This window comes from Pinus tabuliformis, chromosome 2_2, assembly GCF_031772625.1.
Source record: "Pinus tabuliformis cultivar Carrire ecotype Pingquan chromosome 2_2, CPIR1, whole genome shotgun sequence".
Classification (NCBI taxonomy): Eukaryota; Viridiplantae; Streptophyta; class Pinopsida; order Pinales; family Pinaceae; genus Pinus; species Pinus tabuliformis.
The window spans coordinates 831,386,728-831,412,487 of NC_142300.1; the positions used below are offsets into that span (position 1 = coordinate 831,386,728).

General features: G+C 39.0%; 1 pseudogene; it reads left to right on the top strand.

Annotated features, from left to right (window-relative positions):
• LOC149195552 (putative serine carboxypeptidase-like 23) overlaps positions 1 to 25,760 on the top strand; it is a 50,506-nt pseudogene that overhangs the window by 2,902 nt on the left and 21,844 nt on the right.

The following is a 25,760-nucleotide window of genomic DNA, read 5'->3' on the forward strand; positions in this document are numbered from 1 at the left end:
TCATTTTCCTCTACATGATTTCCTTTACTCAAGTTAGCATACACCTCTTTAAAGTCATCATCAGATGCATATTGTTCTATGTAACTATTATCTATAATGGAATCATTCTTAAGTAAAGTAACAACACCAATAATAGGCCTTGAAAGCATATCATCAACCTTGTTCAAAGTACCTTTCTTATACCTTATTACCAAATAGAACTGTTGCAAGAAGCCCATCCATCTGAAGTGTCATGACTGTTGTAACTTGCTTTGTGATTGCAAGTACTGTAAAGGCTGATGGTCGGTATGTATAACAGTTTCTTTGTCCATCAAGTAGTGTTTTCACTTTTTGACGCTTTGTACCAACGCATACAACTCCTTATCATATGTAGGATAATTTACAACAACACCATTAAAAATTTCAGAATGAAAAGCAATAGGCTTGCCATGCTGTAGAAGAACTGCACCCATAGCATAATCACTAGCATCAGTGTGTATCTCAAATGGCTGTCTCAAATCCGGTAATGCAAGGACTGGACTGAACTAATCTTCTCTTTCAAAGATTCGAAATCTTTTTGCTTCTTGCCTCCCCATTGGAAAGCATGCTTCACACTTGTCACTGCATGCATAGGAGCTACTATAGAAGAGAAGTTAGAGATAAAATTCCTCCAATATTGAGTTGCACCCAAAAAACTTCTTACCTCTGTTATGTATTTGGGAGTAGGCCACTTCACAATAACCTCAATCTTAGCAGGATCAATTCTCAAAGCACCTCCTCCTACTATGTGTCCCAAATAAACCAAAGAAGTCTTTCCAAATTCACACTTTGATATTTTAAGAAATAACTCATTCTTCTTCAAAACATCAAGTACTTTTCTAACACGCATGACATGATCTTCTCTAGACTTGCTGAAAATTAAGATGTCATCTAAGTAGACAATAATGAAATCATCAATAAAAGGACGCAAGACATCATCCATTACCCGCATGAAAGTTTCAGGTGCATTGCACAAACCAAACGACATCACAAGCCACTCAAAGAGTCCTTGTTTGGTTTTAAAGGCTGTCTTCCATATGTCACTTTCCTCAATTCTTACTTGATGATATCCACTGCGCAAGTCTAGTTTAGTGAAATATCGAGCATCTTTCAGCTGGTCTAGCAAATCATCTATCCTTAGGACTGGGTAATGATTCTTTACCGTTATCTTGTTCAAGGCCCGCAAATCAACACACATACGCCAAGTGCCATCTTTCTTTGGAACCAATACAATCGGTGACCCACATGGCGAAGTACTTGGCCTTATGAAACCCTTGTCCAACAACTCTTTGATTTGCTTCTTTATTTCAGCATTCTCCATAATAGACATGTGGTACATGCCTATGTTTGAAAGAGGACAATCTCGATGCAAATGGATTTCATGCTGAATCTCCCTCTTAGAAGGCAAACCTGTTGGCTCCTGAAGCATCTCATGATATGCATCAACTACATCATACAGATCTGATTTAAGTTCTGGATCACAATTGTCAAATGACTCATGATTCACATCAACCTTGGGCTTAATCATAAGAAGAACAAAATTCTTACTTGAATTGACCAGCCTTTTTACCTGTCCTGCATTCACCATCGCTATATTTGTCTTCTTGCGATGAGCTCTAACAATGAACTCCTTGCCATCTTTGAAAAGATGATATTTGTTTTCATGGCGATGAAAGATAGCTTTCCTGTCAAATAAGTAAGGACTTCCCAAAACAATTCCTGCTATATCAAAAGGTACCACATCAAGTTCAACTGTCAACAAAATGTGCAGTAATTGCAAAGCGCAAAGTGCACTTCCTTGAAACTTGTAAATTTGCATCCTTGCAAATCCATCCAAGTGGATATGGCTTCGAATGTGGAACGGTCTTAAGTTTAAGTAGCTTGACCAAGTCCTCTGATATAAGGTTTGCTTGTGACCCACTGATCCAGGTGGATATTGGTGGCCACCTACCAAGTCCACCTGGAACCCCACCATTGTCTTTCTCAGCATTTTCAGTTTCCTTAATTGTAGCACAACTTACTATTTTTAGCAGTTTTTCGGGTCCCGAACTTCCGAAGCCGTTTTGAGGCCCTAAACGACGTTTTTTGGGAAATCCACCGCCAGCGATTTTTTTGATAAAAATCATCTTTTCCATCGTAGTCCTCGGAGAGATCTTTCCAACGGGCTATCATGCACGTCAAACGGAGAGAGTATGACCAATTCGCGACCCCGGGAAGTTGATGTACCAACTTACCCGAAAACGGGGCCCACAATTTGGCGTTTCATCTTCTAGGGTTAGGTTTTGGAATGTGAAGGGTTTTCCATTGTTTCTCAACAATAAATAGGCCCTCGAGCCTCATTGTAACACAGTTCAAAACAGTTCAGAGGCATGTAGCCATCACATCTCTTCTCAGAGATAAGCTACCATCGCCCTAGCTAGTTTATTGCCATTTCTGTTTGTAAGCATATTTCAGTATTTTCCATTAATGAAATGAAGTATTATTTCCGCTGCATCTTTGTGTATATGGTTATCTCTGTAATTTGTTGCGTTCCTGTTTAAATCCGGATCAGTGGTATCAGAGGGGTCTGCTTTTTCTCTGTTTTTCTTTGCATGTCCCCAGCAAGGTCGGGATATAAGGAGGTAGGGCTTGAACTGGTTGAACCTTTGTAAGACCAGCCTCGCAAATCCCGACGGCCTCCCATGGCGGACGAGAAGAAAGACGAGGGGGCAGGAGATCCCATCAAAATCTTGCTCGAAGAAGCGCTCGAGCGACAACGGAACGCGATGATGGACAGCTTTGCGCAGATCCTTCAGCGGCTACCCAGAAGCGGCGCATCGGCTTCTAGCAGCTCCTCTGGAAACGCCACACCCTTTAAGGTACAAGTTAATTTTGAAATCCCCATATTCGAGGGTCAGATAGATGCCGATGCCGTAGATAAATGGTTAAATCTGCTAGAGGGTTATTTTTCTGTTCATGAATTTTCGAGTCGGGAAAAGATTGTTTTTGCTCTTCTCAAAGCAGCCCCCCACGTCAAGGACTGGTGGGAAACCTACTGCGAGTAGAAGGATGAAAGTACTGGCTCACTATTTTCAGCCGCACCCACCTAGGATTCGTTCCGGGATGCCATCAAGGAGCAGTACTACCCTGTCGGAAGCTATGAGGATGAATACATAAAGTGGACCCCGCTGCGGCAGGGAAGGGACCAAGACGTACCGGAGTTCACCAATCTTTTCCATACCCTTCGCACAAAGTTGGGTATCAAGGATTCAGAGCAACATTTGATACTCAAATACCGTGGTTGCCTGCACAAGTACATCCAGGAAGAAATACAGTTCCTAAACATCCCCTCGCTCGGCGTAGTATACCGGTATGCCGTCAAGGTCGAGCAGAAGTTTAAACAAAAGAAGCGAGACTTTGGATCTGCGAATCCAAAGCAGGGGAAAGGTGCCCCTAAACCACAGAAAAAAGGACAAAGCCAAGGCGGGACAGCCCAATACAACCAGCCAAAGCTGCAAGCAAAGAGCAACGTCGCGAAGCCGAGAAAGGACACTGGAAAATGGTGCGAGTTCCATAAGAGCTCCACTCACAACACAAGTGAGTGTCGGGCCAAGCAGTCACTGGTGGCTGAGCTAAAGGTTTCAGAATCAGATGCATGTTCCGACTCTGAGTCAGAACCCGATAAGGGGTATGAAAAAGGGAAGCAGATCATTGATGCGGATCCCAGCGCCACTGTTGCTACCGCAAAGATCCAGAAAAATGAACCCGAAGATCCAGAGGAGGAGGAGCGTCTCTTCCACTCCCAGATGTGGGTAAAGGGCTCCCCGATACAGTTCATTGTTGATAGCGGGAGTCAAAAGAACCTCATTTCGGCAGAGGTCGTGAAGCGGTTGGGCTTACCGACCACAGCACATCCACAACCATACACCATTGGGTGGCTTCACCAAGGGCGAGATCTTCGCGTGAGCCAGCAGTGTCGCCTTCCATACAACATCAAGCCCTTCACGGATGAGGTATTGTGTGACATTGCTCCCCTTGAAGTTTGTGATGTATTACTAGGACAACCATACTTGTGGAAGCGACATGTTGTGTATGAATCAAGGCCTCGTGCTGTTATTATTACATTGGGAAATAAGTTGTTCAGGATACCAGAGGTAGCACCACCTGCCGCCATCTCTTTGATTACTGCAAAACAATGCAGTAAGATCATTTCCAAAACCAGGAAATTTGTTTTCCTGATGATACGCCCTCAAGGGAAGAAGAAGACAGTGGTCGCGGCCTCCAAACGGGGTCCCTCTGCACGGCAGCTACAGATGGACAAGATTGTGGAGGAGTACGAAGACATCTTCACCTCCCCGGCAGGGGTTCCTTTGCACTGTCAAGTCAAGCACTCCATCGATCTGACCCCAGGTGCGCCGCTACCCAATGGACCAATTTATCGGCGCTCCGTTCTGGAGAACAATGAAATCAAGAGGCAGATTCAGGAGCTCCTACAGAAAGGTCACATCCGTCCGAGTTCTTCGCCCTGTGGGAGCCTGATAGTGTTGGTACAGAAGAAGGATGGGACGTGGAGACTCTGTATTGACTATCGGGCGCTGAACAAGATCACTGTCCGTAATAGGTACCCGATCCCGCGGATTGATGACCTCCTAGACCAACTAAAGGGGGCAAAATATTTCAGCAAGATCGATCTGAAGTCAGGATATCACCAGGTACCAATTGAACCCTCAGATGTGTGGAAGACTGCCTTCAAATCCAAGGAGGGCCTCTTCGAATGGTTGGTCATGCCTTTCGGATTGACGAATGCTCCTGCAACCTTTATGAGGCTAATGGATGACATCTTGCGGCCATTCACCAACTCCTTTGTAGTAGTATACTTGGATGACATTCTGATCTTCAGCCAGAGTTGGGAAGAGCACCTCCACCACATCCGACAGGTTCTCCAAACACTGCGCGCAACACAAGCTATGTGCCAATTTGGAGAAATGCACTTTTGGCATGACCGAGGTTCAGTATCTGGGATACATCATTGATGAACAGGGGGTGCATGTCGATCCAGCCAAGGTCCAAGTCATTTGGGATTGGCCCTCTCCAACCACTCTAACAGAGCTCCGCAGCTTTCTAGGTCTTGCCAACTTCTACCGCAGGTTTGTGTTGGGATTTTCTCATATTTCTTGGCCCTTGAGTCAAGTCACCAAGGGCGGGGCGAAAGCAAAATTCTTTTGGTCTGAATCTCAACAGAAGGCATTCAGGGAGTTGAAGGATCGCCTCTGCACGGCACCAGTGCTCGCGTTACCAGATTTACAACAACCATTTGAGGTCGAGACAGATGCCTCTGACTATGCTATTGGGGCAGTCCTTACTCAACATGGACATCCAGTGGCATATCACAGTGAAACACTTTCAGACACAGTCCGGAAGTACCCCACTTATGATAAAGAGATGTATTCCATTGTACAGGCCTGCCGACAATGGAAGCATTACATTTTGGGGAAGGAAACGGTCATCCACACAGACCACCGACCTCTGCAGTTCATACAGACCCAAGGGAAATTGCAGAATGATCGCCATCAGAAGTGGTCTACATACCTGCAACAGTTTCACTTGAATATCAAGTATAAAAAGGGCAGCACCAATAATGTTGCAGATTGCCTCAGTCGACCACCGATCATGGCGCTAACCACCGTGCTCAACTCTTGCGGGCACGAGACTTTTGATTGGCCACTTCTCTACAAAAGCGACCCAGAATTCGGCCACACATACCAGACACTCTTGGAGGGTCGGCAGGTTGCAGATTTTCACCTCCAGGATGCCCTATTATGCCACCTCGGTCACCTTTGTGTTCCTTCAAGCGAGCGTGCCAAGATGATTTGGGAAGCACACTACAGTCGGGCTGCTGGGCATTTCGGGGTCGAGAAAACAGTGGCAGTACTGCAAAACTATTTCTATTGGCCGAATCTTCGACAGGATGTTGGGAAGTACATCCGATCATGTACTGCCTGTGCCATTGCCAAACCGACCATTAAGAAGCAAGGCCTCTATACCCCGTTGCCTACCCCTAGTCGACCTTGGGAATCCATCTCCATGGATTACATGTCAGGCCTTCCTTCCACTAAGCATGGAAATGACTGTGTTTTTGTGGTCGTCGACAGGTTCTCAAAGATGGCCATTATGATGGCCTGCAAGAAGAATATCACAGCAGAAGCCACTGCTAAACTCTTCTTTGAACGAGTGTGGGTGCACTTTGGGATCCCACAGTCTATCATCTCAGATCGGGACAGTCGGTTTCTCAGCACCTTTTGGTCCAGTCTCTGGTCAATGCTGGACACCAAACTCACGAAGTCCACAGCCTTCCATCCTCAAACTGATGGCCAGACAGAGGTTGTCAATAGGATGATTGTGCACATTCTGCGCATGTATAACTCAAAGCATCCACGCACATGGGACGAGAGCCTCCCCTACATTCAGCACAGCTACAACCGAGCTCTTCATAGCTCCACTGGCCATAGCCCTTTTCAGGTGGGTTTGGGATTCCAGCCACTATGCCCCATTGATGTGGCCATGCCACTTGCAGCTACTCACATGAATTCAGCTCATGTCCAGTCCGAAACAGATAAGGCCACCAGCTTCATTGAGCACATCCAACATATTCGCCAGCAGGTCCATGACATTCTTGAGAAATCAAATGCCAAGTACAAGCAGCGACATGATCAACATTGGGTGCCACACAAGTTTCAGGTGGGCGACAAAATCTGGTTGCATTTGCAAAAGGAACGCCTTACTGGAGCCTATCAGAAATTGAGACCACTCCGATATGGTCCTTACACCATTACTAAGGCTATGGGAGACAATGCATTTGAGCTCAGCATTCCACCATTCCTTGGCCTGCACCCAGTATTTAATGTGGACTGCCTTCGGCCATACTTTCCACCATTGCTAGACACATCCGACATTGCAGAACAGCTCAAACCCACAGAATTAAATACAGATTGCATGGAACAAGCTGCAACTGATCGGATCATGGACACACAGATCAAGAACACTCGCCAACAGAATATCCAACTGTATCGAGTTGTCAAAGCGGGCCAACTCCTTCAGCAGGGCAAGTGGCTCAGCAGGGAACAAGTTCAGCAGAATTTTCCTCATCTCATGGAGGAGCTCAACGCAATGGGGACCATTGCTTCCTAAGGGGGGAGGAATGATCCAGGTGGATATTGGTGGCCACCTGCGAAGTCCACCTGGACCCCCACCATTGTCTTTCTCAGCATTTTCAGTTTCCTTAATTGTAGCACAACTTACTATTTTTAGCAGTTTTTCGGGTCCTGAACTTTCGGAGCCGTTTTGAGGCCCTAAACGACGTTTTTTGGGAAATCCACCGCCTAAACATCGTCGTTTCCGTCATAGTCCTCGGAGAGATCTTTCCAACGGGCTATCATGCACGTCAAACGGAGAGAGTATGACCAATTCGCGACCCCGGGAAGTTGATGTACCAACTTACCCGAAAACGGGGCCCACAATTTGGCGTTTCATCTTCTAGGGTTAGGTTTTGGAATGTGAAGGGTTTTCCATTGTTTCTCAACAATAAATAGGCCCTCGAGCCTCATTGTAACACAGTTCAAAACAGTTCAGAGGCATGTAGCCATCACATCTCTTCTCAGAGATAAGCTACCATCGCCCTAGCTAGTTTATTGCCATTTCTGTTTGTAAGCATATTTCAGTATTTTCCATTAATGAAATGAAGTATTATTTCCGCTGCATCTTTGTGTATATGGTTATCTCTGTAATTTGTTGTGTTCCTGTTTAAATCCGGATCACCCACTATCAAAAAGTGTGTTAATTTTAGTATGTTTTGAAATCACCCTCACATGAAACAGTTCAATTCTTTCTTCCTCATTAAGAGCTTGTACATTGCAGTTTGAGGTACTAGTGTTGGCTTGAGTTTCAATTTCTTTTCCGTTCAAGTTTTTCAGACCCATGGCTGTAATTTTGGTTTCATCACCTAAATCTTCCCCTAAATCTTGTAGTGTAGATGTAGTAGAAACAGTTTTATGTTTCCCTTTGGGTTTGTTAAATTGAGGTCTTTTTTTTAGGATATAATTTCCAATAGTTTTTCTCCTCATGACCTAGTTTAGAACAATGTTTACAGATCACTTTCTCATTCTCCTGTTTGACAGATGCATTCTTTTTTCCCTTTCCCTTGGAGGTTTTCTCTTTGTTTTTCCCCTTGGGGGGCTTGTTTCTACCCTCTTCAAATGCATTTTTTCCCCTTGCGTCTAAATGGGTAGCTTGGACACAAACCTCGTCCAAGCTACTAGGGTTAAACATCAAGATGGTGTGTCTAAGGTAGCTATGCAAGCCACCAATGCATTTCAGCAAGGTTTCCTGGGTCTGAAAATCTACCCCTAACAAGAGAGCTCTTCTCCTGAATTCTTGTGTAGTCTTGGACACTCTGACCCTTAAGTTGTCTGAAATTTTTCCAATTCATAATGGCCTTGTGCATGTGAGCAAGAGGATAAAACTGTTTTTTAATGGCTAACATAAATTCAGGCCATGTTAAGGTAACCTTACCAAATTTCTTGATCTCCTCTTTAGTCTTGGGCTCCCACCAGACCAATGCTGCTCCATTCATTCTCAAAGAAACCAACTGAATCTTTGTGGCATCATCATGCATATTCTGGGTCCTCAAGTAAACTTCCAACTTCCTAATCCAGTTGTCAAGCTTTTCTGCATTCACTTCACCATTAAACATAGGTAATTCGAATTTTACATCAAGCTTCAAGAAAGGACTTTTTCAAGAGGATCTATGCTTATGAACAGAAGAAGACGAAGATGAAGAGGAAGAAGGTGAAGATGGGGGTGGTGGATCACCATTTCCTCCATGTCCTTTCTTGGAATGATCATCATCCTTCTTACCTCTTGAAGAACCCTCTCCTTCATGTGGATGTTTGGACCCTTCTCCAGCCAATTTCTCATTTCTTTCTTGGTACAATATCCTCACCATTTCGGCGAGGTCCAAGAAAGCCTTTCTGAAGACTCTTTCTTCTTCTCTTGGATCTATCTCTGTAGGAATTTCTCCTTCATGTTTAGACATCCTTGAAGCTTCTGCTGATACTCTTGAGGGTGAAATTGAAGGTGGAGGTGATGGCTCTCTGGCCTTCCTTGACTGAGGATTCTCTCGTTCTCTAGTCAACTGTCCTTCCCCTCTTTTAAGTTTCAACCTCGTAAGCATCAATACTTTGCAAGACAGTTAGAAGATCTTTTCACAAAACACCTGAGCTCTGATACCAAATTGATCTGAATTTGAAACTACTTGAAATTTGTTTTCAAGGTATTCAATTCAAAATTAAACATCTTTAAAATATTTCCATGTCTTGCAGAAAGAAAACACATGAAATTTTCAGCTGTTCATGACCCATTTAAGCATAGCAGAGTTATTTCCTTTTACTGTTTAACACATTAAAACGAATTTGATCTGCAAAATAAATCAACCACAAATGCAAAAGAAGTTGATAAAGCAGTTCACCCCCTCGAGGGCTACGTCTGCTCGGTCCAAAGCTCTCAACCGGGTTTGTCCTTGTTTTTATTAAATGCACAAATTGAAAATACAGTTGAATAGAAGCATCTACAAGAGAAATAGATGGTAAAAATGGATTCAAAACACTTGAATCCTTCAGGATTGACTATTCGATCACCTCCAATGGATACCTGCAACCCTATACAGTCTTCACAAAACTGGGCCCTAGTGGCTCCTAGAACTTTCATGGCTCCAAAACCTCTGAAAATGACCTCAGGTAGCTGTAAGACCTACACCAATGGCTTCATAAGGTCGAAAATACCCAAAATCAAAAAAACATTCTTCCAAAACCGACTTTCCTAGCCAAAGTTATGGCCATTTTAAGTTTCTCCAGTTTGCCCCTAGAAAAACTCGAGCTAACTTTAATTAACTCCATATAGCTCCACCAATTATCGCGGGTCCGCCAAATTTGGCACTCCTGCCAAAATTTTGCCAACTTAACTGCAGTTACATTTATTGTTTGGGTGGTTGCCTCAAATTTCGTGCAGGCGGACTATTCATTTTTTAATTTTTTTTTTTGAAAAATTAAAATTTCTAATGTTATGGACAAATTCTTCTTTTTGCCATAACTTCCTCACACGGCGACCATTTTTCGAACCGTTTGCGGCGTCGAAATCGGGAAGACGAAGAATTTCTAGTCATTCAACTTTGAACCAGTTCTAAGCACTTTAAATTTTGAGCATTTTACGATACTTAGGACATGAGCACTTGATAAGAGAAGCTAAACACCATCGTAGCTTCCCTACTGTAACTGGCTTTGTGAATATGTCTGCACAATTCTCTCACGTATGGACCTTTTGAAGAGCTACTTTCTGCCATCGATCACATGTCTTAGAAAATGATACCTTACATCAATGTGTTTGGTTCTACTATGATAAGTAGGATTTGTAGCCAAGTGAATAGCACTTTGACTGTCACATAGTACATTCACTTTCTCCTGCATCCTTCCAATCTCATCGAGCAGACCTTTTAACCAGATTGATTCTTTACTAGCATCTGAAGTAGCTATATATTTAGCTTCAGTAGTGGACAACACAACTATTTCTTGAAGCTTTGACATCCAACTAATTGCAACACCTGCAAGAGTAAAGACATAACCTGTAGTAGATCTTGTCTTGTCCAAATCACCTGCATTAGTCAGCATCTACATATCCACAGACTAATCCTTCACTACCATTAAAGACGATGCAATGGTCACCTGTGCCTCTTAGATATCAAAGCACCCATTTCACTGCTTGCCAATGTTCTTTACCTGGATTTTCCATGAACCTGCTGACAACTCCAACTGCATGTGAAATGTTATGTCTTGTAGATATCATCACATACATTAAGTTTCCTACAACATTTGCATATGGTACATGAGACATATACTGCTTTTCTTCATTAGCTCTAGGACTCAAAACCAAAGAAAGCTTAAAATGGGAAGCTAGTGGAACATTACCAGGTTTCACATTGTTCATGGAGAACTTTTCAAATATTTTCTCCACATACTTCTGTTGTGATAACCAAAGCTTACCATTTTTCCTATCTCTGTGTATCTCCATGCCCAAGATATGTTTTGCTCCTCCAAGATCCTTCATATCAAACGTCTTAGAAAGTTGAGCCTTTAACCTATTGATCTCTTCCATGATTTTGCTTGCAATAAGCATATCATCAACATATAAAGCTAAGATAATGAATATGCCATTGAAACTTTTGAAGTATACACAATGATCATACTCACTTCTTATAAAGTTCTGGCTCACCATGAAGGAATCAAACTTCTTGTACCATTATCTGGGAGACTGCTTCGGACCATACAATGACTTCCTGAGCTTGCAAACTAATCTTCTGTTGTCACCTTATACAAAACCTTCTGGTTGTTCCATATATATCTCTTCATTCAAATAACTATGTAGAAAAGCTGTTTTAACGTCTAATTGTTCTAACTCAAGATTAAGTAATGCAGTTAGTGCCAACACAGTACGAATAGAAACAAGTTTTACAATTGCAGAAAAAAATCGCATGAAATTATATAACTTCAACCTGAGAATACCCTTTTGCTACTAGTCTCGCCTTATACCTTTCGATACTTCCATCAAATTTCCGTTTCAGTTTGAAGACCCACTTGCATCCAACAACACTTCTCCCTTCAAGAAGCTCTACAAGATCCCAGGTATTGTTCTTGGCTAAGGAATCCATTTCTTCTTCCATAGTCGTTTTTCACTATCTGTATCATCTACTGCTTCCTGATAACACGAAGGTTCCCTATCATCAGTAATCAAAGCAAAATATGAAGCATAATCTTCATACCTTTTGGGAGTTTTCCTTTCCCTTGTAGACCTTCTTAGACCGACTGGTTGTTGAACTGGTTCAGAAGCTTCAATGGCTTCCTTTGTGTCTTCAACACCTTTTTCTCCAGAAGTCTCTCCTTCCTTTCGACTATCACCGAAAGGTCTAGCCTTCAACTGAACTCATTGATTTGGCAATACCTGTTCCTGTTCAATTCTTTCAACATTTGATTTTAAAAGAGAGGATTCATCAAATGTTACATCTCTACTAATGATTATATTCCACAATGTAGGATCCCACAGCCTATATCCTTTCACTACATAGTCATATCCAACAAAGACATAACATTTCGACTTTGGACCTAATTTTGAACATTGATTTTTCGAAATAAGAGAATAAGCATCACAGCCAAATATCCTCAAATGTGAATAGTCACATGACTGACCTGTCCAAACATCTTTAGGAATTTTACAATCAATTGCTACTGAAGGTGATCTATTAACTAAATAACAAGTAGACCCAGACACTGCTTCTGCCCACAACTCCTTTTGCAAGTTAGCATTGCTGATCATACTTCTGGCTCTTTCCATAAGAGTCTGATTCATATGCTCAACAACACCATTTTTCTGAGGAGTATAAACAACAGTTTTGTGTCTAATAATTCCCTCAACCTTACAGTATTGTTCAAATTCAACTGAAGTGAACTCACCACCATTGTCACTGCTTAAACATTTAATAGATTTGCCTGTTCTTTTCTCTACCATTGCTTTAAATTGTTTAAAGATATTGAATACATTAGCTTTCTTTTTTAGCATAAAAACCCAAAATTTACGGGGGAAATCATCAATAAACGTTAAAAAATATAGAGCACCTCCATATGACACAATAGGGAATGGTCCCCACATATCAGAATGAATATAGTCTAAAACATCTTTACTATTATGATTTCCAAATTTAAATCTCTGTTTACACTATTTTCCATACACACAATGTTTACAGAAATCTAACTTCAAGGATTTCAGATAGGGAAGAGATTTACGTTTCATCAATATCTGAAGACCATTCTCGCTCATATGACCCAATCGTTGATGCCATAGACGAGTTCCTACTTCTTCCTTTTCTGACGCAACCGCTGCTTCACTGACTTGAGTACTTCCTTTTAACCTATAAATATTTCCGACCTTTTCTGCTTTCATAACCACTAGGGCTCCTTTAAAGACTTTTCAGACGCCATCCTGACCTGTAAACTTATAACCATCTGAATCCAACACTCCCAAAGAAAACAAATTTTTCTTCAAATTAGGTACATGTCTAAAACTAGTTAATGTTCTAACTATGTTATCATACATCTTAATCCTGATATCTCCCATCCCAATAGTCTGACATGACACATTATTACCCATAAACACAGAACTACCATTTACATGTTTATACGAAGTAAACCAATTTCTAGGTGGGCACATGTGATGAAAAGCACCGGAGTCTAACAGCCAGCTATCTAAACCCTGAGAGACATTACATTCAGGTGAAGTTTCATCTATCATACATAATTCTTCAACAGATAAAACTTTGTCTAACATACCTAAATTGACCTGATTCGCTTCCTTCTTCACGTTAACGGATTCCTTTCATTTCCAATAGTCTTTCTTCAAGTGTCCAATTTTATTGCATTGCCAACATTTTGTCTTACACTTCTTACCCTTCGATTTTGATCTGGAAGACCCCCTTGGTCTTTCTCCCCTTTCCTTTGAGCATCCTCTAGCTACCATGGCTTCTGATGCAACTGTTTCAGTACTGGATTTCCTTCACACTTCTTCAAACACGAGAGCTCCCACGACTGATTCAAACTTCAAAGAATTAGTAGTGCTCAAACTGGTTGAAGTTACAAAGTGATCCCATGGTTCGAGCAGAGAACAGATCAAGGTTATGGCTTTTATCTTCTTCCTGTATTTTAACTTCCATATCTGTTAATTGACATATAAGTGTATTAAAAACATTCAAATGTTCTGCAACGTTTGAACCTTCTTTCATTCGAAGACGGCATAACTATCTTTTCAGATAAATTATGTTGGTTAATGACTTTGTCATATAGATTATTTCCAGTTTTCTCCACAATCCTGAAGCTTTAGTCTCTTCAAAATTATTGAAGAGAACTCCATTCGCCTGGCATAACTGGATGGTAATGAGAGCTCGGGCATCCAATTCCTCCCAGTTTTAAGTAGTCATATTTGCAGGTTTCTTAATTTCCCCATCCAATGCCTTATGCAACCCTTGTTGCACAAGTAGATCCCTAATTTTCAGTTTCCAAAGAGAAAAATTGATCTTTCCGGTGAATTTCTCTACCTCGAATTTTGCATTTGACATCTTGGCCATTTTTCTAGGGTTTCAATCTATGGTTTTGTTTCCTTTAAAAAAAAAAAAAAAAACTTTAATTCCCTTCTTTAAAACACCCCTTCAACAATTTTTTTTCTTTTTATTCTTCAAATCAATGAAAAAACTTTGTTTTTTCTTTCTTCAGAAAAAAAATTATTTTCTGAAAAACCTTTCAACAATTTTATTCTTCAAATTAATTAAAAACTTTGTTTTTCTTTCTTCAACAAAAAAAATTGATTTTTGGAATCAAAATTCCACTGGTTTTTGCCCAAATTAAAAATTTCTGAAGAATAATTTACTTTTGACAATTACCCGGAATCAGATAGCAGATGGCTCTGGCAATTGGCTCCCTCTCTGCTCCTCTTTGCTCCAACACGCACCATGCAGGGGCACAAGTTCGATGGTTCCATGCAAAACACAGACCACCACATTTTGATGGGTCTCTCGCTAGCAACACGTAGAGGGCAATGGCATTATGGGAGTGTGCAGTCAACACAACTTCCTTGCACCACTCAGGCACCTTCACACTCGCAGTGTCCTTTCTGCTCCAGCACACAGACAACACTAGAGTTTGGTCTTCACGGCTTCACGCAGAGGGTTTTGGTCATGCAGGCCACCCTTCCTTTCTTACACGTGCTCCTCACACAGGAAAATGAGTGGGAAAGGGATTGACACTCCAGCACGTAGACAGCACTGGAGTCTGGTCTTCACAACCTCCCTTCACACTAGACGCAGGCACACAAGAAGTGTCCTTTACCGCAAACGAACTCTGCAAACATAGCCAAGTTTCTACTCTGCCTATCTCCCTCTACGAATGCTTATCGCAGCCGGGGTTCTGCACCACCTATCTCCCTCTACGAATGCTGATCACGCCAATCTCGAGAAGCAAGGGTACTGCCAGGTCTCTCCTCGGGTCTCCACTTAAGTTGAAATGCTCTACTACTCCCTCGGATCTGAATGCCCGCTTCACGAAAACATTTGGGCATTTTTTTTAATCAACCTGGCTTTGGTACTAGTTGTTGTTCGAAGACGGAAATAATGAGAAAAGAAACTACACACATTCAGTTATAGATTGACCAAGAAAAGAAACTGAAACCAATCACACGCATAAACACATAGGATTTACGTGGTAAAACCTTGACTTGGTGTCAAGGAAACATCCACGGAGCAAGGGATTGGAATCTCTATTAATTCAACAATGATTCTCCACAATTACATTTCTCAGGCGTTCACTAGTTTTATACCAGCCGCCTACGTTACATAACTACCATTTCGATATAGAACTAACTAGTTACATTTTACCCAAAATTACATAATTCGTTGTCAAACTAACAAAATTTTCAATTAAAAATTTTCAGCTTTTAAGAGTGTTTGTGTATGTAAGTTGCACAAATATAAATAACATACTACCAATCAAATAAAGAATGTGAACATTTTTATTCTGGGCCAGATAAGAGGAAACTCCATTTTTTTTTAACAGTTAGATGGTTGACTTGGCACAAGAAGACAAAAAAAAATGATTGCGACATGAGATTCGTTCTGAAATTCATACCGCTTCGAGTGCACAATTTTGAGAAGAACATTTTAAATGGGAGTGATTAAACAACATTGCTTCATTATTTTCAATTCAAGGAAACTTGCTATTTCACTTCAACAACAATTGCCTTCCTTCTTCACCTTTGTCCATTTAATAAAACACTTTATATCAAATTCACTAATTTTTGCACTCAAACAACAGTTCCATTTGCAACTAAACTAGACATGAGTGTTGTCACAAAAGTTCTTATCAACAAATGGGGTTTAACAGGGTAAGATATCACCGTAAAATTATTGTTTCACTCAAGAAAACAGGAGTTGTCTTTAGTGCGACTTTTTAGAGATTTAGGTGACATAATCTGGCATAAAAAATTGAGGTTAAATCTTGATTTGTATTATTTAAAATGGTTTTTTAACTAGATATTTAGATTCAACACCTGAAAAACCCCTGGGACGCTTTGATTGTGCAGAAATTAGCTATCAAACTTGCGATTTCAATAAATTGCTGCCGAATTTTGACCGGAAGAACCCACCAGAAAAGCTTCCAAAAAATCTCTTTAAAGACCACTCCAAAAAAAATAGGTCATTACCTTCGAGCTGAAATCAACAATTAATTACAATGATTACTTCTCTAGGTCGATCTTTCCACCAAAATCCCAAGGCGATTTCGCAGAACGCGTAACTCTTCCAAAAGTTTGTTGCTAATGGAATTACGCTTCTTAATCGAACTGGAAACCCGTTTTCTTCAATGTAATGACATTTGTTGTCTTGGTTCGATAACATCAATCACCACGCTTCACGGTCACCGGTCTCCTCCACCTTTAGTTTGAATAGTTCAATAACCAACACGCATAGCAAGGATTAAAAGAGAAGCTCGTTCTGTCACAATACGTCCGTTGAGAATCTCCTCGAAGATCTCGCAAAAAACTAGTTGCACAATTTAATTAATATGGTGGAACCAGCTACTCGCTGGGATACCACTATAAGACACATAAACTAGAAACCAAATACAAATTATATTAATTGATCCCAAAGAATAATGTAAATAGAATAATGTACCTAATGTACATATGTGAAGTCTTCCTAGACTATTATAACCACTCACCATAATATAAATTAACCCAATCTTTTTAAATTCTTATAACCACACACCATAATATAAACTAACCCAATCCCAATCATGCACTTGGGCATTTAGCCCCGCGGTTGAGACGGATGCTTGCGGCCTCCCCACCCGGGTTCAAACCTCTCGTTGCATGTACCCTGTTGCTCTTGCAGCAATGTTGCTCCACTACTCCTGCAGCATATTTATTGTGCAAATCATGCTTCACATTGCGAATTCAATCTCGCTTCTGTAAATATATGTAAATTGTGAATCTCGGATTAATACAGCTTCTTCTATAAAGACTCACCCACCCATATTAAAAAAAACTATCTAATCATTGTGGCAATACTAACCTATTCCGTTCTCCTAATAATAAAGCTAAATTGACTTTGTAGGGCCAAAAAAAAATTGCAATACGGATTAGATTAATATCACAAAAAATTGCAATACGGACCAGATTAATATCACAATGCTGTTCCAATATTTCACTGTTGTGGGAGTGACATAATAAACACTCCTATAAAAATAAAAATAAGAATAATAGTTTTGTTTTGATGAGAGAAAGGGAATTAATTGGAAATGTCAAACTTGCAGGTTAATCTCCCTTGGACGTTGCACAACCTGCACAACTACTATAAATAATACACCGATTTCAGTACCAATCAGTTAATAAATTAATTAATTAAATTAACCCGTGTGTAGGTGAAATAATTATTTCGTTTGTTTTGTTGCGCCAAAGGGAATTAATTCGAAAGGTCAAACTTTGTCATTCTCTCCGCTACTTTTGTTTGTTTGTTTTGTTGCGCGAAAGGGAATCAATTAGGAAAGAACTTGCATGTTAATCGCTGTGGCTCTTCTCTTTGTTTATTTTGTCTGTGAAACGTAAATCGCTCTCGTATTTTTGTCTGTTTGTTTTGTTGTGAGAAAGGGAATCAATTGAGCAAGGTCAAACTTCATGTTCATCGTTTGTATTTTCGTGGGTTAGTTTTTATTGGTTGTTTTTAAAATTTTGGAAATTTTAGTAAGATTTTGATAAAATTATGAATTTTTATATGAATATATTATATAAAATATATAAAAATATATTATGAAAATTGATCTTTCAATTTAAATTGATAGATTCCATTATTATTTTAATGTTTTTGTCGAGAGAATGGATTGATTCAATTTACAGCATATCTAGATAAAGAATATGCAGAGTTATCTATCTAAGAGAGAAATGAATAAATGAAAATAGGGATTTTTGTAAATTTAAATTACATTGGTTTGGCAGGGATTTTGTTTTCTGAAACAGAATTAATTAGAAATTTCCAACTTGCTTGTTAATAGCTTGTACATCTGTTTGTTTGTTTTGTTGTCAGAAAAAAGAATTAATTGGAAAGGTCAAACTTGCTTATTAATAGCTTGTACTCATGTTTGTTTGTTTTGTTGTTAAAAAATTGAATTAATTGAGAAAGGTCAAATTTGCATGTTAATGTTAATGGTTTTCATATTTTGTATTTTGGTTGATTAGTTTCTTTTTTTGCTCTGAAAATTATGGAAATTTTGGCAAGATTTTGATAAAATCTAGCATGGATTTTTGTAAATCTAGGTTAATTGTTAAACTTCAATATTTTGGATGCCTACCAAGTTTTTAATAGTGTTAAATCCATTTCATCCTAATTCAAATACTGGTACTGTCTTTTTAATCGTCTAAACAATTCATTGACCTCCATTCTTGGTTTGTTTTGTCGCCTCCATTCTTGATTTGTTTGGTTGCCAGGAAAAAAATTATTTGGAAAACTCAAACTTACATGTTAATCGCTCTCGTACTTCTGTTATTCTGTTAGATTGTTTCGGTGGGCAAAAGGGAATTAATTGCAATGGTCAAAATTGCATGTTAATCGCTCTCGTACTTCAGTTAGTTTGTTTAGGTGGGCAAAACCGAATTAATGGTCAAACTTGCATGTTAATCTCTGTCGGACTTTCGCGAGGACCATGTTGGGCAGGCATGGACACCCTCCAGCTATAAATGATACATCCCATTTCAGGAAATGTTCGAAATCGTAAGTTCTGCAGCCGTTTCCATAGTTGTTTTCGCCAAAGATGGGGATGGTATTGGCAGTTGACTTCTTAATCTTCTATGTCATTTTGCACACGGCATTTGCTTCCGCTCATCAGAGGTTTACTCAAGGAGACGCACTGCGTTCGCGGCTCAATGATCGAAGATATAGGGGCCATAACGTACAGACTACAGAATGGGATTTCGATGACGCCCTGATTAGTTTTAAGAATGATTCCGAATATTTGACAGATACAGAAGAGGGTCACCTGCAAGAAGCCCATTATCTCCCCCATGGCCTCCCGGGACAGCCAGAAGGCATCAAATTTAGACAATACTCAGGATATGTAACAGTTGACGCCAATGCAGGCAGAGCGCTTTTCTATTATTTCACGGAGGCCGTACGCGATGCCTCAAAGCAGCCCCTCGTTCTCTGGCTTAATGGCGGTGAATTGATTTTAATATTGGCTCTTTTTTTTTTTACTTTTGATCTGGTTTTCTATTGTCCACTTTTCGTCGTGACTCACAAACAGGTAATCCCAACGCAGGGCCTGGATGTTCGTCATTTGGATATGGAGCAATGTCGGAACTAGGACCCTTTCTAGTATGGAATTTTTCGGTGCTGCTTCTTTCTATTTTTTCAGAGGAAAAAAACACTTCTTATCATTATAAAATAAAAGAGAACCTATAATTTCATAGGTCCATATTTCCATGGTATTTTTCTACCCAGCCCAAATACATATAAGTTTATTTATCCTATCTACTGCGTTTAAATCTTCTAGATAGTTTTGCATGCTAGTCTAAGTTATTCATCCAGACTAAAAAAATTGGATACCCCTTCTTTATAGACAAAAAGAATCTCTTACTCACAAAAAGTGACACTGTGATTCTTAATTTTGACATGATTACAAAAAGAAACACAAAATTCTCTTGTATAAAAGTGACACTGTCATTTTTAATTTTGACAAGATTTTAAAATTTTGAATTAAATTTTTTTATTAGGAATTATTTTTATTTTTTTGGACAAATAAATCAACAGTCATATTCTGTTCTCTGTAGATATGATCAAATTCTGTTCTCTGTACATAGGATCCTTATGCGATTCATCTGATTAGATAAAATAAAAATTACCAACGTCCTTATGCGATTCATCTGATTAGATAAAATAACCACCAACGTCCTTATGCGATTTATCTAATAAGATAAAATAGGTAGATTGAAATAATTATGCTCTTTGACCCAATTTCTTGGTGCTGTTTCTAATATACAATACATTATCATTGAATAATTATTCAGGCATAGAGTCCGAGGATAATCTACAGTGTTTGCTACTGTCTGTCCACGTTTGAAATCTGAAAGAAGATCTCCGAACATGGATAATTTTCAATCAATAAGAATGACGAGTATTATGTGTTATTTTCCCAATTTTATTTTTAAAAAATTAAGAAGAATCTTAAGCATAATCATAATTATTTATATTTGATGTATATTTGGTTAATTTTGTTTTTTTTTCTTAATTTAGTGATATTTTTACCAGTAGGTATATCATAGAAACAGTATAATAGGAGATTTTGAATCTAAAAATATTATAATAGTAATATACAATGATAAAGTTTATGTTAGTTGTTTCTTTTCAAAGATCAAATTTTATTGTTAAAAAGATCAGAAACTATTATAATTGGTTTTATAAGAAACTGATTAATAACATACTATGTATAGTTATCAGAATAAACTAGAAAATAGATAGCATATTTGATGCATAACAAGACTATAAGCTAGTAAAAACATATCGAGACAAAGTAGAAGTCTCTATTGGAGGGGCTTGTAGCTTGTCTAGCTTGTCTCTAGGTCTTCTGTCACTAGCTAGAGTTACTTCTATGTGGGCCAATTGTTCATAGATATCTCTATGTTGTATCTATATTTCATCCAAATATAATAAAACCTCTTGGTTGCCTTTTGTATTCTCTCATGGAGAATCCTACCAAGTAGTGATTTCATGTGCCAATATAGGCCAATGGTGTGTAAGTCTTGTTTTGGCACCCTGAGTGTGCCTTCTCTCTGGTAGCCAGTTTGCCAAGGATGTTAAAACTTCATTGTTCATGTGTTGAGAATGATCCGTTATAATAAATTCAAGATGAAACTAGGATCCATTATCAATCATAATCTTCTTGAATTTATGATGCAGTGTTGGCATGATAATGTCGGACCAAAGACTAAGCCCACAAATGGGCTTGAGAACTAACCAGACTATCATGGTTATTGTAGCCCTTGCAGTAGCGAGAAAGTTGTCATGTCATGGATGTCGATCCAAGGGGGAAGTTGGACTAAAGAGAGGCTACACAAGAAGAGGCAGGACTAAGAGAATGGGGGTAGATGGCGCTCCATAGGGGTGAGAGGTTTGAATATTGGAGTAGTTAGTAAAATCAAGGAAGAGAAGAACCATGAGGCCACATAAAGGGTGGTGTAGGCCTGAATTTTATATAAAAAGAAAAACTATATAAACCCCAACACTTAAACTAGAACCACCCGAGCTGATATCTTCAATTATATAGCCCTCGAAGCGAAATATATATATATTCAAAAAGAAGAGGGGTTTACCTTTTAATAAAAACCATTGGCTCAAGCCTTTTATCATAGCCATGAAGACCAAGCATGCATATATCATATATTAGTGCGGAACCTCTTCTATTATATAGCCCTCAGATCCAAATATATATATATTCAAAAAGAGGAGGGGATTACCTTTTAATAAAAACCACTGGCTCAAGCCTTTTATCATAGCCATGAAGACCAAGCATGCATATATCATATATTAGCGCGGCACCTTATTAGCTCCATTGCTTTAAACTTTCCTCCTGTTTCGCGTGATATGACTCAACCATGAGACCTGGGTCCCTATCTTTGTTCCCAATTCATCATCTTTCGAGACAAGTCACCCCGACGTTACATCACCCTGGCCTATCAAAAAGTGCGCAATAACTTTACCTTATGGGAGACAGACTCTAGAACCTAAATATTCACATTAAATATTGTCCTTGCCTTTTGTCAAATATTGTACCTTATTGTTCTTAAAAGTACACATGCGCCATCCTTCCTGGAGGAGTTAGTATTTCCTTCGCATGCCCCTCATTAGTTATGTGCCAATAAAGAAACTTTGTGTCACCCCAACGCTTTATTCGTTGGATGGATTTCACATTAGCCTGGGTCCTTGCCACCGAATCACTTCCTTTATGTACTCCTCGTTTGATCTTCCTCATAAGACCCTTTGAGACATGTCACCCTAGAAATTTCCTTTTAATGAATACTTATTGATTGAAAATTGATATCATCTCCCCGGGCTCTGTCAACAGACAAACTCTTGTCCAAAAAAGAACTAAAGTAAGTTTTGTCTCTTCTTCTTGTACACTCTGGCTCAGTTCCAGCTACTAGGTTCTTAATGAAGGATTATGTGAAGGCCATTATGTTGGTTTGGGCACCTCTATCTTTGATTACAAGAATTCAAATAAAACCTGGGTGTAACACAGACCTATAAAACACTTACTATATATATATATATATATATATATATATATATATATATATATATATATATATATATATATATATATATGTGCAAGGATGAAAACAATATAATTGCAGAAGGACATGTTTAAATTAATTCAATCCATTCTCACACACCACACTCTCTGCTCTTCTATTAATTAATACTTTAAATATATACATATGTTTGGCATCGTTCCAAATCCTTGGAAATAGGACTGGATGAGCCCAAACTTGGCATCATTGAACTAATTACAACAAATAGATAAATTTGATGAATTACATAGCAACCAAAAACAAACTCTATCATAACAATCCATTTATTGAGGAACCAATTCCTCTGGTAAAAAATGTTGACCTCTCAATCAAATTGGTTTTACGGATGCCCCTCCACCATACTCCCACATAACAAAAAAACTCCATGGGATCTTGCTCATGAGGTATCGAACAATTCTGCCACTTTCCTATACTAATGTGGAAGTCATCAAATTTGCATAACCTACTCGATGGTGCTTCTATTTCACAAAATACTTGTAGTATTCCTTCCGTGTGGTCTTCTTAATTAGTATTTTGCCTAAAATCCTCTCTAGTTGTAAAGGCACTATTGCTGGTAATTGTTTCTTCCATTGAATTTGTGAGTGTCCAATGTCAACTACTATTTGCACCTCTTCTCGTGGATGATACTTATATATGTCTACCACATTGAAGATGGGAGATATGTCAATCCCTGGTGACAACTCTATCTCATAAGAATTAGCTGGAAATTTCCAAAGGATTTTACAAGGTCCAATTTTCTTTAATTTCAGTTTATTGTATTCTCCTTTAGGAAATGTTTCTTCCCTCAAATGTGTCAATACTAAGTCTCCACTTCAAAGATCTGTTCTTTCCTCTTGAGACATGCTCTCGACTTATATTTGAGATTTCTTTCTTGTAGTCATTGTTTACTTTCTCGTGGATCTCTTGTATATCTATAACGATGTCTTCTCTTGTTGCACTTCTTTGTTCTACTCTTCTCAAGTCATGCACTCCTCCGAGATGCATCCCATGCATAATATTTAAAGGAATCCAACTAGTGATTATGTTTGGAGAATCATTAGAGGAAAATTTAGCCTCGAAAAGCACTTGATTCCACTGCTTGGGATGGTCTCCAACCACGCTCCTCAAGATATTCTCCAAACTCCCATTAACTACCTTGGCCTATTCATCAGTTTGAGGATGATAGGCTTAATGAAAGCTCAATTTTGTCCTTAATTTCTTCCACAAATTTCTCTAGAAATACACAAAGAATCTAGTAACGCTATCTGACACAATGCTCTTGTGCACTCCATGTAATCTTACCACTTGTCTAAAGAACAAATTAGTAACATAGGTAGTATCATTGGTTTTAAAACAGGTAATGGAATGGGCCATTTTTGAAAATCAATATACTACCACAAAGATTGCATCATTACCCTTTTGAGTTTTTGGGAAAGAAAATACGAATTCCATGCTTATTGAATCCCATGGTCTATCTGGAATTGGTAATGATCTATACAAACTTGTATTTCGGCTCTTCTCCCCATCATTTAGAACATCTCTATCAAGCTATCATGGTCTATCCAATAGAATGTGGCACACATCCATGGGCATGATATCACAGAGGACTTTATCCTTATAGTTGCCTATCTGCAACTCCACTTCACACTGTTCATTCACCAACAGTTGATGACCCTTTTGAATCCATGATACCTTATAAAGTGTTGGATGCTTCATCCTCTTCAAATTTAACTTCTCTACCACATATGTAAACACCAAGTTGTCTTTGTTGCCACTATCAATCACCATCTTGCAACATTTTTCTTCGACATTGAAAATAGCTAGAAACAAAGTCATTATCTAAGATGGTTCAACAACTTCTTTCTTTGATTTCAAGAACACTTTCTTCAGTAATAGAGACTCTCCTGTCTTTGGTACATTTTTTGCCTCTTGTACCTTTGGTTCCCCTTCTTATAATAGGGAACAACAGTTCCCTAGCTTGCATCGTTGATTTCTACACATTCATATGTCATATGTCCAAGCTTGCGACACCTATAGCAGCAAATATCTCTTCCTCTACCTCTTCCTCATCCTCTAGAAAAGGATCTTTGGCCTATGAAGTCTCCCTCTTATTGTCATTGTGGAATTGAGATACTATCTCCTTATTTTTATGTTGTAGACCTTGCTCTAGTTGATTGTTGTCCTCTTCCTCTAGTAGTAGTTTTTCCTTGGAAAGAATGCTTCCTTGCAATCTTCTCCTTATTCTTCAAATCTAATGGGTATGCTTCTTCCACTATTTTGGGTGATAGCACACTGATTTCACCTTGGATGTTCAGCCTGAGACCATTAATGTATCTAGTTATCTTCTCTTTGGGCTCCTCCACATATCCAACCTTGATATTCACCTTATAAAACTCTTATGTTTACTACATAGTAATCATCAATCTCTACATCAAATTTTGCATGTGCTTGAATAAAGAGAGCTGATAGTACTTTGGCAAGAATTTTCGTCTATGCTTAGCAACCATTTTTTCCCAACTCTTAATCTTTTTCTTATTTTTCCTTGTTTGTTCAACCTTTACGCCATCCCACCACAAAGTTTCATGTCTCTCCAATTTGGTGACAATAAACTTAACTTTATTCTTCTTGTCCATCTCCTCATATACGAAAAACTTATCCATCTTAGTGATCGAGTATATGAGCTCCTCTAGATTCATGCTATCAGTGTAAGAAGATAGATTTTTCTTCACCTTTTTGATAGATTCTAGAACTTCCTTTAATGTTTTGTCTTCTACAGGATCTTCAATTGCTTCTTCCTCTGGAGATTCTTCTTCCTCCTCACTTGCATCTCCAACTTCAGGTTATCTTTAGTTGCTAGTTTCCATGACTGCAATTTTTTCTTCCAACTGTTGCCTAGCTCTCATCACTTTAGCATTGGCTATCTGGGCCTTTCTCCTCTCTGAACTCCTTTTGCGTCTCGTCCAAATCTGCACGCCATGGTCAACATATTGTTTCTGGAATAAATGGAGGATTTGCTCTAATACTAACTGATGGAGACTATATATATATATATATATATATATATATATATATATATATATATATATATATATATATATATATATATATATATATAAGTGCCCAAACACTTAAACTAGAACCACCATAACCAACATCTTCTATTAATAGACACCTTATTAGCTCCCTCATTTGTTTCATGCAATACGACCAGACCAGGAGACTTGGGTCACTCTCTCGGTGCGCAATAAAGTTCATGTTAGCTATGTTAGTTGATTCTTTTGAAACGT